Source organism: Coregonus lavaretus (assembly GCF_964263955.1).
Source record: "Coregonus lavaretus genome assembly, chromosome: 17".
Classification (NCBI taxonomy): Eukaryota; Metazoa; Chordata; class Actinopteri; order Salmoniformes; family Salmonidae; genus Coregonus; species Coregonus lavaretus.
The window spans coordinates 49,026,475-49,041,905 of record NC_140004.1 but is presented as its reverse complement, the minus strand read 5'-3'; positions in this window follow the sequence as shown (position 1 = coordinate 49,041,905).

Genomic DNA, 15,431 nt, shown 5'->3' with positions numbered 1-15,431 from the left:
GGGCTATATCTGTTCTTAGTTCTGAATTTTTTGAATGGGGCATGCTTATTTAAGATGGAGAGGAAAGCACATTTAAAGAACAACCAGGCATCCTCTACTGATGGAATGAGGTCAATATCCACCAGCATACCCGGGCCAGGTCAATTAGAAAGGCCTGCTTGCTGAAGTGTTTTAAGGAGCGTTTGACAGTGATGAGGGGTGGTCATTTGACCGCAGACCCATTACAGATGCAGGCAATGAGGCAGTGATCGCTGAGATCCTGGTTGAAGACAGTGGAGGTGGATTTAGAGGGTAAATTAGTCAGGATGATAACCCCCCACGGGGGACCAGTCACTCTGGATAAGAGCGTCTGCTAAATGACCAAAAATATTTAAAACAGGGTGCCCATGTTTACAGATTTAGGGTTGTACCTGGTAGGTTTGTTGATAATTTGTGTGAGATTAAGGGCATCTAGTTTAGATTGTAGGTTGGCCGGGGTGTTAAACATATCCCAGTTTAGGTCACCAAGCAGTACGAACTCTGAGGATAGATGGGGGGCAATCAATTCACATATGGTGTCCAGGGCACAGCTGGGGGCTGAGGGGGGTCTGTAGCAAGCGGCAACAGTGATAAACTTATTTGTGGAGAGGTGGATTTTTAGAACTAGAAGCTGAAACTGTTTGGGCACAGACCTGGATAGTATGATAGAGCTCTGCAGGCTATCTCTACAGTAGATTGCAACTCCGCCCCCTTTGGGGATGGACATTTCAGAATTTTTGGTGGCCTTCCTAAGCCAGGATTCAGACATTTACATTTACGTCATTTAGCAGACGCTCTTATCCAGAGCGACTTACAAATTGGTGCATTCACCCTATAGCCAGTGGGTTAACCAGTGGGGGGGGGGGGGGGGGGTAGAAGGAATTCCTGGTATTCCTTAAAGAGGTGGGGTTTCAAATGTCTCCGGAAGGTGGTGAGTGACTCCGCTGTCCTGGCGTCGTGAGGGAGCTTGTTCCACCATTGGGGTGCCAGAGCAGCGAACAGTTTTGACTGGGCTGAGCGGGAACTATGCTTCCGCAGAGGAAGGGGAGCCAGCAGGCCAGAGGTGGATGAACGCAATGCCCTCGTTTGGGTGTAGGGACTGATCAGAGCCTGAAGGTACGGAGGTGCCGTTCCCCTCACTGCTCCATAGGCAAGCACCATGGTCTTGTAACGGATGCGAGCTTCAACTGGAAGCCAGTGGAGTGTGCGGAGGAGGGGGGTGACGTGAGAGAACTTGGGAAGGTTGAACACCAGACGGGCTGCGGCATTCTGGATGAGTTGTAGGGGTTTAATGGCACAGGCAGGGAGCCCAGCCAACAGCGAGTTGCAGTAATCCAGACGGGAGATGACAAGTGCCTGGATTAGGACCTGTGCCGCTTCCTGTGTAAGGCAGGGTCGTACTCTCCGAATGTTGTAGAGCATGAACCTGCAGGATCGGGTCACCGCCTTGATGTTAGCGGAGAACGACAGGGTGTTGTCCAGGGTCACGCCAAGGCTCTTCGCACTCTGGGAGGAGGACACAACGGAGTTGTCAACCGTGATGGCGAGATCATGGAACGGGCAGTCCTTCCCCGGGAGGAAGAGCAGCTCCGTCTTGCCAGGGTTCAGCTTGAGGTGGTGATCCGTCATCCATACAGATATGTCGGCCAGACATGCAGAGATGCGATTCGCCACCTGGTTATCAGAAGGGGGAAAGGAGAAGATTAGTTGTGTGTCGTCAGCGTAGCAATGATAGGAGAGGCCATGTGAGGATATGACAGAGCCAAGTGACTTGGTGTATAGGGAGAAAAGGAGAGGGCCTAGAACTGAGCCCTGGGGGACACCAGTGGTGAGAGCACGTGGTGCGGAGACAGCTTCTCGCCACGCCACTTGGTAGGAGCGACCGGTCAGGTAGGACGCAATCCAGGAGTGAGCCGCGCCGGAGATGCCCAGCTCGGAGAGGGTGGAGAGGAGGATCTGATGGTTCACAGTATCAAAGGCAGCAGACAGGTCTAGAAGGACAAGAGCAGAGGAGAGAGAGTTAGCTTTAGCAGTGCGGAGAGCCTCCGTGACACAGAGAAGAGCAGTCTCAGTTGAATGACCAGTCCTGAAACCTGACTGGTTTGGATCAAGAAGGTCATTCTGAGAGAGATAGCAAGAGAGTTGACTAAAGACGGCACGCTCAATAGTTTTGGAAAGAAAAGAAAGAAGGGATACTGGTCTGTAGTTGTTGACATCAGTGGGATCGAGTGTTGGTTTTTTGAGAAGGGGTGCAACTCTCGCTCTCTTGAAGACGGAAGGGACATAGCCAGCGGTCAAGGATGAGTTGATCAGCGAGGTGAGGTAGGGGAGAAGGTCACCGGAGATGGTCTGGAGAAGAGAGGAGGGGATGGGGTCAAGCGGGCAGGTTGTTGGGCGGCCAGCAGTCACTAGTCGCAATATTTTATCTGGAGAGAGAGGGGAGAAAGAAGTCAAAGCATAGGGTAGGGCAGTGTGAGCAGGACCAGCAGTGTCATTAGACTTAACAAACGAGGATCGGATGTCGTCAACCTTCTTTTCAAAGTGGTTGACGAAGTCATCCACAGAGAGGGAGGAGGGGGGGGGGGGGTGGGGGGTGGGGGGGAGGATTCAGCAGTGAGGAGAATGTGGCAAAGAGCTTCCTAGGGTTAGAGGCAGATGCTTGGAATTTAGAGTGGTAGAAAGTGGCCTTAGCAGCAGAAACAGATGAAGAAAATGTAGAGAGGAGGGAGTGAAAAGATGCCAGGTCGGCAGGGAGTTTAGTTTTCTTCCATTTCCGCTCAGCTGCCCGGAGCTCTGCTCTGTGAGCTCGCAATGAGTCATCAAGCCACGGAGCTGGAGGGGAGGACCGAGCCGGCCGGGAGGATAGGGGACACAGGGAGTCAAAGGATGCAGAAAGGGAGGAGAGGAGGGTTGAGGAGGCAGAATCAGGAGATTGGAGGGAGAAGGATTGAGCAGAGGGAAGAGATGATAGGATGGAAGAGGAGAGAGTAGTGGGAGAGAGAGAGCGAAGGTTGCGGCGGCGCGTTACCATCTGTGTAGGGGCAGAGTGAGTAGTGTTGGAGGAGAGCGAGAGAGAAAAGGATACAAAGTAGTGGTCGGAGACATGGAGGTAACGCAGACACTGCTAGAACATCAGGGTTGGCGGAGTGTGCTAACGCAGTGAGTAACTCAAACTTAGGGAGGAGGATTCTGATGTTAACATGCAAAACACCAAGGCTTTTACGGTTACAGAAGTCAACAAATGATAGCGCCTGGGGAGTAGGAGTGATACTGGGGGCTATAGGGCCTGGGTTGACCTCTACATCACCAGAGGAACAGAGGAGGAGTAGAATAAGGATACGGCTAAAGGCTTTAAGAACTGGTCTTCTAGTGCGTTGGGTACAGAGAATAAAAGGGGCAGATTTCCGGGCATTGTAGAATAGATTCAAGGCATTATGTATAGACAAGGATATGGAAGGATATGAGTACAGTGGAGGTAAACCTAAGCGTTGGGTAACGATGAAAGACATAGCATCACTGGAGGCACCGATTGAGTCGGTCTCCGCGTGTGTGGGGGGTTGGACAAAGGAGCTATCTGAGGCAGGTTGAGCGGGACTGGAGGTTCTACAGTGAAATTGTATAATAAGAACTAACCGAAACAGCAATAGGCTAGGCATATTGACATGGGAGAGAGGCATAAAGAAATCACAGGTGTTATTCGAGAGAGCTAAGTCAACAACTGGTAATGATGACAAAGTTTGGGCTGAGGCTAAACAGATAAACAGGACAGATAAACAGGATGGGGTACCGTGTAAAGGAACAGTCCAGCAGGCATCAGCTGTGCAGCTGAGTGATCATAAGGTCCAGTGAACAGCAATTGGTGAGTCCGGGAGCAGTTCGAATGGCTGCTACAGCACAGGCGAGCAGGAAGCACGGCTGTTGACTGCGTGTGCTAGCGTGCCGGGGCTAGCAGATGGATCTTCGTGGTCGTCGCAACGGGAAGCCTGTTCAAATCAAATCAAATCAAATTGTATTGGTCACATGCGCCGAATACAACAGGTGCAGACATTACAGTGAAATGCTTACTTACAGCCCTTAACCAACAGTGCATTTATTTTAAACAAAAAAAGTAAGAATAAAACAACAACAAAAAAAGTGTTGAGAAAAAAAGAGCAGAAGTAAAATAAAGTGACAGTAGGGAGGCTATATATACAGGGGGGTACCGTTGCAGAGTCAATGTGCGGGGGCACCGGCTAGTTGAGGTAGTTGAGGTAATATGTACATGTGGGTAGAGTTAAAGTGACTATGCATAAATACTTAACAGAGTAGCAGCAGCGTAAAAAGGATGGGGTGGGGGGGGCAGTGCAAATAGTCCGGGTAGCCATGATTAGCTGTTCAGGAGTCTTATGGCTTGGGGGTAGAAGCTGTTGAGAAGTCTTTTGGACCTAGACTTGGCACTCCGGTACCGCTTGCCGTGCGGTAGCAGAGAGAACAGTCTATGACTAGGGTGGCTGGAGTCTTTGACAATTTTGAGGGCCTTCCTCTGACACCGCCTGGTATAGAGGTCCTGGATGGCAGGAAGCTTTGCCCCAGTGATGTACTGGGCCGTACGCACTACCCTCTGTAGTGCCTTGCGGTCGGAGGCCAAGCAGTTGCCATACCAGGCGGTGATGCAACCAGTCAGGATGCTCTCGATGGTGCAGCTGTAGAATTTTTTGAGGATCTGAGGACCCATGCCAAATCTTTTTAGTCTCCTGAGGGGGAATAGGCTTTGTCGTGCCCTCTTCACGACTGTCTTGGTGTGTTTGGACCATGATAGTTCGTTGGTGATGTGGACACCAAGGAACTTGAAGCTCTCAACCTGTTCCACTACAGCCCCGTCGATGAGAATGGGGGCGTGCTCAGTCCTCTTTTTTTTCCTGTAGTCCACAATCATCTCCTTTGTCTTGGTCACGTTGAGGGAGAGGTTGTTGTCCTGGCACCACACGGCCAGATCTCTGACCTCCTCCCTATAGGCTGTCTCATCGTTGTTGGTGATCAGGCCTACCACTGTTGTGTCGTCGGCAAACTTAATGATGGTGTTGGAGTCGTGCCTGGCCATGCAGTCATGGGTGAACAGAGAGTACAGGAGGGGACTGAGCACGCACCCCTGAGGGGCCCCCGTGTTGAGGATCAGTGTGGCAGATGTGTTGTTACCTACCCTTACCACCTGGGGGCGGCCCGTCAGGAAGTCCAGGATCCAGTTGCAGAGGGAGGTGTTTAGTCCCAGGATCCTTAGCTTAGTGATGAGCTTAGAGGGCACTATGGTGTTGAATGCTGAGCTGTAGTCAATGAATAGCATTCTCACGTAGGTGTTCCTCTTGTCCAGGTGGGAAAGGGCAGTGTAGAGTGCGATAGAGATTGCATCATCTGTGGATCTGTTGGGGCGGTATGCAAATTGGAGTGGGTCTAGGGTTTCTGGGATTATGCTGTTGATGTGAGCCATGACCAGTCTTTCAAAGCACTTCATGGCTACAGACGTCAGTGCTGTTGTTGAAACCACATCAGACGATTACGTCGGCAGACCAGTCGTGATGGATCGGCAGGGCTCCGTGTCGACACTAGGAGGTCCCGTCCGGGTTGACAGAGAGGTAGATAGCCGGGAGATGGGCCTGGCTCGAGGCTAGCTCAAGGCGAACTGGTGCTTGCTTCGGGGGCAGTGGTGATTAGCCAACAACATCCATTCGGTTGCAGCTAGCTAGTTGCGATGATCCGGTGTTAAGGTCCAGTGATTCAGTGATTCCGGCAGAAAATCCGATATGTTTTTGGTCGATAGCGCGCTGTGCAGATAGTGCAGACTGGCCGATAATAGTCCAGGCTAGAGCTGGCTGGTAGGTAGTGCAGGCCATGGACAATGGTGAAAACCTTTAACGGTGGCTAATAACAAGTAGCTAGTTAGCTAGTTAGCTGGCTAGTTGGCTAGTTTCAGCTGAAGGTTCTAGATTAAAAGGTATAAAGAAATAATAGTATCCGTTCCACATTGGGTGAGGCGGGTTGCAGGAAAGTATATTTAGTTGAAGGATGAAAAGTGTGATTGAGAAATATATACGAAAGAGACAAAAAAACAAAAAAAACAGGCTATTTACACGGACACACTACAGAGTACACAACCGCGCTTCTACTCCATATTGGAACACAAAGATATGCTTGTAATCGTTAAGGACTGAGGAGTTTTTCAGGATTAAAAAAAAAATGGAATGAAGCGAGGCACAGGTAAAATCCTAGAGGAACACCTGGTTCAGTCTGCTTTCCACCAGACACTGGGAGACTAGAGGAACACCTGGTTCAGTCTGCTTTCCACCAGACACTGGGAGACTAGAGGAACACCTGGTTCAGTCTGCTTTCCACCAGACACTGGGAGACTAGAGGAACACCTGGTTCAGTCTGCTTTCCACCAGACACTGGGAGATGAATGCACCTTTCAGCAGGGCAATAATAAAAAAAGAAGCTCTGACTAAGGCCTGACTAAAGCTTAATAAAGAGCAGTGGTACTAGCAAGAGCAGTGTGTGGGTTTGTTATTTTTTCTCAGAAGGACAATAACCTCAAACACAAGGCCAAATCTACACTGTCTTCTTGTTTACCATGAAGACAGTGAATGTTCCCAAGTGGGTGAGTTACAGTTTTGACTTACATCTACTTGAAAATCTATGGCAAGACCAGAAAATGGTTGTCTAGCAATGATCAACAACCAATTTGACAGAGCTTGAATATTTATTTAAATAGTAATGGCCAAATGTTGTACAATCCAGGTGTGGAAAGCTCTTAGTCTTGCCCAGAAAGACTCCCAGCTGTAATCGCTGCCAAAGGGGATTCTAACATGTATTGACTCAGGGGTGTGAATAATTATGTAAATGAGATGTATGTATTTAATTTTCAATAAATGTACATACATTTCTAAGAACATGTTTTCACTTTGTCATTATGGGGTATTGTATGTGGATGGGTGAAAAAAAATATCTATTTAATCCATTTTGAATTCAGGCTGTAACACAAAATGTGGAATAAGTCAAGGGGTATGAATACTTTCTGAAGACACTGTACAGTATATCATGTCCAGGAAAAGTCTTCAAGACTTTCTGTTGATTCTGGATTGTGTTATTATAACTGGGTTAGATAGTCTGGGTTAGGTTGCCTGGATTGTGTTATTATAACTGGGTTAGATAGTCTGGGTTAGGTTGCCTGGATTGTGTTATTATAACTGGGTTAGATAGTCTGGGTTAGATAGTCTGGGTTAGGTAGTCTGGGTTAGGTAGTCTGGGTTAGATAGTCTGGGTTAGGTAGTCTGGGTTAGATAGTCTGGGTTAGGTTGCTTTACAAAGGAATTCAATAATTTCTTTCCACTCTTGCCTAATGTATGACCTGGATCGTAGTGTGTACTGTGGATCGTCATGATGACTGTGTCAGTCCTGGATCGTCATGATGACTGTCAGTCCTGGATCGTCATGATGACTGTGTCAGTCCTGGATCGTCATGATGACTGTGTCAGTCCTGGATCGTCATGATGACTGTGTCAGTCCTGGATCGTCATGATGACTGTCAGTCCTGGATCGTCATGATGACTGTGTCAGTCCTGGATCGTCATGATGACTGTGTCAGTCCTGGATCGTCATGATGACTGTCAGTCCTGGATCGTCATGATGACTGTGTCAGTCCTGGATCGTCATGATGACTGTGTTAGTCCTGGATCGTCATGATGACTGTGTCAGTCCTGGATCGTCATGATGACTGTGTCAGTCCTGGATCGTCATAATGAATGTGTCAGTCCTGGAAGATAAGTTGCTTACGCAAGGTCTAGGTTGATTGGCTTCCATCCCCCTATCCGCCCTCCAATCAGCAGCTAACAGGAAGTCTGCTCAGCTCTGCTCATCTTAAAATAAAAGCCCTCATTTTCCTCAAATACCCATTTAGTCCGGTGGGTCAGGCGGCTGTGTTTCAGGCTGCTGTGGGCCGGTGCCAGTTCAACTACCTGTCATTGCTGTTTGGCATCAGTGGAGCTGCTATCTGTAGGCCTGTGTAGTGGAGCCAACTATGTGCTACAGCTTCCATAGCAGATGAGTAGCCCATAGAGACCGTCTGGACCTGGCCTAGATGGGACAGGGGACAGGGGACAGGGGAGAGGGGGGAGGGAGGGAGGAATGGATGGAAGGGACGTAGGGACTTACACCGCCATAACCCTGGTCCTCTGTAGCTCAATTGGAAGAGCATGGCGCTTGTAACGCCAGGGTAGTGGGTTCGATCCCCGGGACCACCGATTCGTAAAAATGTATGCACACATGACTGTAAGTCGCTTTGGATAAAAGCGTCTGCTAAATGGCTTATTATGTGCTGGAACCATGTGCTACTCTCCTATTTGACACACCCAAACACCCACCCACACCCACCCACACACCCGCCCACCAGACCACACACCCACCCACACCCACACCCACACACCCACCAGCCCACACACCCACCCACCCACCCACTGGTAATGGTCAGCAGCCCATTACCAGATGATCCCTTCCCAAGCATGGATTCACTCCCATGGAAGAAACTCTACTACAGTATTCTCCTGCTCCCAACTCCACTCCAGTATTCTCCTGCTCCCAACTCCACTCCAGTATTCTCCTGCTCCCAACTCCACTACAGTATTCTCCTGCTCCCAACTCCACTCCAGTATTCTCCTGCTCCCAACTCCACTCCAGTATTCTCCTGCTCCCAACTCCACTCCAGTATTCTCCTGCTCCCAACTCCACTCCAGTATTCTCCTGCTCCCAACTCCACTCCAGTATTCTCCTGCTCCCAACTCCACTACAGTATTCTCCTGCTCCCAACTCCACTACAGTATTCTCCTGCTCCCAACTCCACTCCAGTATTCTCCTGCTCCCAACTCCACTCCAGTATTCTCCTGCTCCCAACTCCACTACAGTATTCTCCTGCTCCCAACTCCACTCCAGTATTCTCCTGCTCCCAACTCCACTACAGTATTCTCCTGCTCCCAACTCCACTCCAGTATTCTCCTGCTCCCAACTCCACTCCAGTATTCTCCTGCTCCCAACTCCACTCCAGTATTCTCCTGCTCCCAACTCCACTCCAGTATTCTCCTGCTCCCAACTCCACTCCAGTATTCTCCTGCTCCCAACTCCACTACAGTATTCTCCTGCTCCCAACTCCACTACAGTATTCTCCTGCTCCCAACTCCACTACAGTATTCTCCTGCTCCCAACTCCACTACAGTATTCTCCTGCTCCCAACTCCACTCCAGTATTCTCCTGCTCCCAACTCCACTCCAGTATTCTCCTGCTCCCAACTCCACTACAGTATTCTCCTGCTCCCAACTCCACTCCAGTATTCTCCTGCTCCCAACTCCACTCCAGTATTCTCCTGCTCCCAACTCCAGTACAGTATTCTCCTGCTCCCAACTCCACTCCAGTATTCTCCTGCTCCCAACTCTACTACAGTATTCTCCTGCTCCCAACTCTACTACAGTATTCTCCTGCTCCCAACTCCACTCCAGTATTCTCCTGCTCCCAACTCCACTCCAGTATTCTCCTGCTCCCAACTCCACTCCAGTATTCTCCTGCTCCCAACTCCACTCTAGTATTCTCCTGCTCCCAACTCCACTCCAGTATTCTCCTGCTCCCAACTCCACTCCAGTATTCTCCTGCTCCCAACTCCACTACAGTATTCTCCTGCTCCCAACTCCACTACAGTATTCTCCTGCTCCCAAATCCACTACAGTATTCTCCTGCTCCCAACTCCACTACAGTATTCTCCTGCTCCCAACTCCACTCCAGTATATCCTGCTCCCAACTCCACTCCAGTATTCTCCTGCTCCCAACTCCACTACAGTATTCTCCTGCTCCCAACTCCACTCCAGTATTCTCCTGCTCCCAACTCCACTCCAGTATTCTCCTGCTCCCAACTCCAGTACAGTATTCTCCTGCTCCCAACTCCACTACAGTATTCTCCTGCTCCCAACTCCACTCCAGTATTCTCCTGCTCCCAACTCCACTACAGTATTCTCCTGCTCCCAACTCCACTACAGTATTCTCCTGCTCCCAACTCCACTACAGTATTCTCCTGCTCCCAACTCCACTACAGTATTCTCCTGCTCCCAACTCCACTACAGTATTCTCCTGCTCCCAACTCCACTACAGTATTCTCCTGCTCCCAACTCCATTACAGTATTCTCCTGCTCCCAACTCCACTCCAGTATTCTCCTGCTCCCAACTCCACTCCAGTATTCTCCTGCTCCCAACTCCACTCCAGTATTCTCCTGCTCCCAACTCCACTCCAGTATTCTCCTGCTCCCAACTCCACTACAGTATTCTCCTGCTCCCAACTCCACTCCAGTATTCTCCTGCTCCCAACTCCACTCCAGTATTCTCCTGCTCCCAACTCCACTCCAGTATTCTCCTGCTCCCAACTCCACTACAGTATTCTCCTGCTCCCAACTCCACTCCAGTATTCTCCTGCTCCCAACTCCACTCCAGTATTCTCCTGCTCCCAACTCCACTCCAGTATTCTCCCGCTCCCAACTCCACTACAGTATTCTCCTGCTCCCAACTCCACTACAGTATTCTCCTGCTCCCAACTCCACTCCAGTATTCTCCTGCTCCCAACTCCATTACAGTATTCTCCTGCTCCCAACTCCACTACAGTATTCTCCTGCTCCCAACTCCACTACAGTATTCTCCTGCTCCCAACTCCACTACAGTATTCTCCTGCTCCCAACTCCACTACAGTATTCTCCTGCTCCCAACTCCACTACAGTATTCTCCTGCTCCCAACTCCACTACAGTATTCTCCTGCTCCCAACTCCACTACAGTATTCTCCTGCTCCCAACTCCATTACAGTATTCTCCTGCTCCCAACTCCACTCCAGTATTCTCCTGCTCCCAACTCCACTCCAGTATTCTCCTGCTCCCAACTCCACTCCAGTATTCTCCTGCTCCCAACTCCACTACAGTATTCTCCTGCTCCCAACTCCACTCCAGTATTCTCCTGCTCCCAACTCCACTCCAGTATTCTCCTGCTCCCAACTCCACTCCAGTATTCTCCTGCTCCCAACTCCACTCCAGTATTCTCCTGCTCCCAACTCCACTACAGTATTCTCCTGCTCCCAACTCCACTCCAGTATTCTCCTGCTCCCAACTCCACTCCAGTATTCTCCTGCTCCCAACTCCACTCCAGTATTCTCCTGCTCCCAACTCCACTCCAGTATTCTCCTGCTCCCAACTCCACTCCAGTATTCTCCTGCTCCCAACTCCACTCCAGTATTCTCCTGCTCCCAACTCCACTCCAGTATTCTCCTGCTCCCAACTCCACTACAGTATTCTCCTGCTCCCAACTCCACTCCAGTATTCTCCTGCTCCCAACTCCACTCCAGTATTCTCCTGCTCCCAACTCCACTCCAGTATATGCTAACACTATTTTCCCACTCTCTGTTCTCCAGCTCTCAGCTCTCATGTCGTCAGCGGCCCATTACCAGATGATCCCTCAGGTGGCGGTTGGTTCTCCCAGAATCCTCGGCTGGCAGCTGTGGTGTGGGTCGGAGGCACATGTTGCTGTTTCTTTCCATTCTGTCGTGTGTGAATGTGATTACAGGTCTCTCAGTCAATATTTAGCCTCTGTGGACGCATCGCCATGTTTATTTTCCCGGAGAGAGAGAGAGGCTGGGCCACGCTCTGCCACCCCAACATCACACACCATTTTATAAGAGTTGTAGGGTTGTCTCACAGTCATTGATGGTGGATAACAGCATTTAGGGATATCTTCGACCTCAAAGCACAGATGACCAAAGCTACAGGACACTAAAGGCCTCCTGAGTGGCGCAGTGGTCTAAGGCGCCGCATCGCAGTGCTAACTGTGCCACTAGAGATCCTGGTTCAAATCCAGGCTCTGTCGCAGCTGGCCGCGACCGGGAGACTCATGGGCGGCGCACAATTGGCCCAGCGTCGTCCAGGGTAGGGGAGGGAATGGCCGGCAGGGATGTAGCTCAGTTGATAGAGCATGGCGTTTGCAACGCCAGGGTTGTGGGTTCGATTCCCACGGGGGGCCAGTATAAAAAAATAATAAATATGTATTCACTAACTGTAAGTCGCTCTGGATAAGAGCGTCTGCTAAATGACTAAAATGTAAAGAGAACGGCTCTTGACCCCAGTGCTGGATAGAGTAAAGAGAACGGCTCTTGACCCTGGTGCTGGATAGAGAGGGAAGAAAGCGTGTGGATGTCTTTTAGTCTGCCATGGTTTTGGTGTGAGATTATATAATAATATTATGTATAGCATTTAGCAGACGTTTTTATCCAAAGTGACTTAGTCATGCGTGTATACAAGCACCATGCTCTATCAACTGAGCTGCAAAGGACCACAGTACATCTAACCAAACATTTTTCATCTCTGCTGCTCTCCTCTTCAACGCTGATTGTGTATTACAGTGTCAGGCTGCCTGTCCTGCAAAGCAGGAAGCAGCACACTGTTGTTCCCATGTGTTTGGACTTTATTAACTTTGTGGACTTATAAAAAAATGTAAACCGATTTTAAGCCGCCATAACCCTATACACAAACTGTTAGATGATAGCTAGACAATCATCAGTGATCAATTTGACCAACTTCCTTAAACACACTATGGATTACTTCCCCTGGCCCTCCGATCCAACAACCACGGAAAACACAGAGCTCCAGAGGCAACTACCTGGGACACCACACCTGTTTACCTACTGTTGTCTGTTCTCCACCTGTTTACCTGCTGTTGTCTGTTCTCCACCTGTTTCTTACACTCTCTCAAGGGACGATGTTTCATGTCTGGTAACATTAGATAAGAGAGATCAGTAATGAAACTACAGTAGATCAGAGAGAGAACAGTAATATCACTACAGTAGATCAGAGAGAGATCAGTAATATCACTACAGTAGATCAGAGAGAGATCAGTAGATCAGAGAGAGATCAGTAATGACACTACAGTAGATCAGAGAGAGAACAGTAATGACACTACAGTAAATCAGAGAGAGATCAGTAGATCAGAGAGAGATCAGTAATGACACTACAGTAGATCAGAGAGAGAGATCAGTAATGACACTACAGTAGATCAGAGAGAGAACAGTAGATCAGAGAGAGATCAGTAGATCAGAGAGAGATCAGTAATGACACTACAGTAGATCAGAGAGAGAACAGTAATGACACTACAGTAGATCAGAGAGAGATCAGTAATGACACTACAGTAGATCAGAGAGAGAACAGTAAGGACACTACAGTAGATCAGAGAGAGATCAGTAATGACACTACAGTAAATCAGAGCGAGAGATCAGTAATATCACTACAGTAGATCAGAGAGAGAGATCAGTAATGACACTACAGTAGATCAGAGAGAGATCAGTAATGACACTACAGTAGATCAGAGAGAGAGATCAGTAATGACACTACAGTAGATCAGAGAGAGATCAGTAATGACACTACAGTAGATCAGAGAGAGATCAGTAATGACACTACAGTAGATCAGAGAGAGATCAGTAATGACACTACAGTAGATCAGAGAGAGATCAGTAATGACACTACAGTAGATCAGAGAGAGATCAGTAATGACACTACAGTAGATCAGAGAGAGATCAGTAATATCACTACAGTAGATCAGAGAGAGATCAGTAATGACACTACAGTAGATCAGAGAGAGATCAGTAATGACACTACAGTAGATCAGAGAGAGATCAGTAATGACACTACAGTAGATCAGAGAGAGATCAGTAATGACACTACAGTAGATCAGAGAGAGATCAGTAATGACACTACAGTAAATCAGAGAGAGAGATCAGTAATATCACTACAGTAGATCAGAGAGAGATCAGTAATTACACTACAGTAGATCAGAGAGAGATCAGTAGATCAGAGAGAGATCAGTAATGACACTACAGTAGATCAGAGAGAGAACAGTAATGACACTACAGTAGATCAGAGAGAGATCAGTAATGACACTACAGTAGATCAGAGAGAGATCAGTAATGACACTACAGTAGATCAGAGAGAGATCAGTAATATCACTACAGTAGATCAGAGAGAGATCAGTAATGACACTACAGTAGATCAGAGAGAGATCAGTAATGACACTACAGTAGATCAGAGAGAGATCAGTAATGACACTACAGTAGATCAGAGAGAGATCAGTAATGACACTACAGTAGATCAGAGAGAGATCAGTAATATCACTACAGTAGATCAGAGAGAGATCAGTAATGACACTACAGTAGATCAGAGAGAGATCAGTAATGACACTACAGTAGATCAGAGAGAGATCAGTAATGACACTACAGTAGATCAGAGAGAGATCAGTAATGACACTACAGTAGATCAGAGAGAGATCAGTAATGACACTACAGTAAATCAGAGAGAGAGATCAGTAATATCACTACAGTAGATCAGAGAGAGATCAGTAATTACACTACAGTAGATCAGAGAGAGATCAGTAGATCAGAGAGAGATCAGTAATGACACTACAGTAGATCAGAGAGAGAACAGTAATGACACTACAGTAGATCAGAGAGAGATCAGTAATGACACTACAGTAGATCAGAGAGAGATCAGTAATGACACTACAGTAGATCAGAGAGAGATCAGTAATGACACTACAGTAGATCAGAGAGAGATCAGTAATGACACTACAGTAGATCAGAGAGAGATCAGTAATGACACTACAGTAGATCAGAGAGAGATCAGTAATGACACTACAGTAGATCAGAGAGAGATCAGTAATGACACTACAGTAGATCAAGAGAGAGATCAGTAAGGACACTACAGTAGATCAGAGAGAGATCAGTAATGACACTACAGTAGATCAGAGAGAGATCAGTAATGACACTACAGTAGATCAGAGAGAGATCAGTAATGACACTACAGTAGATCAGAGAGAGATCAGTAATATCACTACAGTAGATCAGAGAGAGATCAGTAATGACAGTAGATCAGAGAGAGATCAGTAATGACACTACAGTAGATCAGAGAGAGAGATCAGTAATATCACTACAGTAGATCAGAGAGAGATCAGTAATATCACTACAGTAGATCAGAGAGAGATCAGTAATGACACTACAGTAGATCAGAGAGAGATCAGTAATATCACTACAGTAGATCAGAGAGAGATCAGTAATGACACTACAGTAGATCAGAGAGAGATCAGTAATATCACTACAGTAGATCAGAGAGAGATCAGCTCAGACTTTACTTCCTCTCTCAGAAGGATTCGATGTTTATTAAAAATAGAAAGCAGTATTTTTCTTCCTGTCATGCCCCGGTTACCTCAGGTTGTTCTGAGGAGAGACGGACCACACACACTCTTTATCTCTCTGTGAAAAACAAGGCACACGTTGAAATTCTCTGCTTTTTTTTCTGATCAACTATTTGCATTTCAGGGCTCAGGGAAA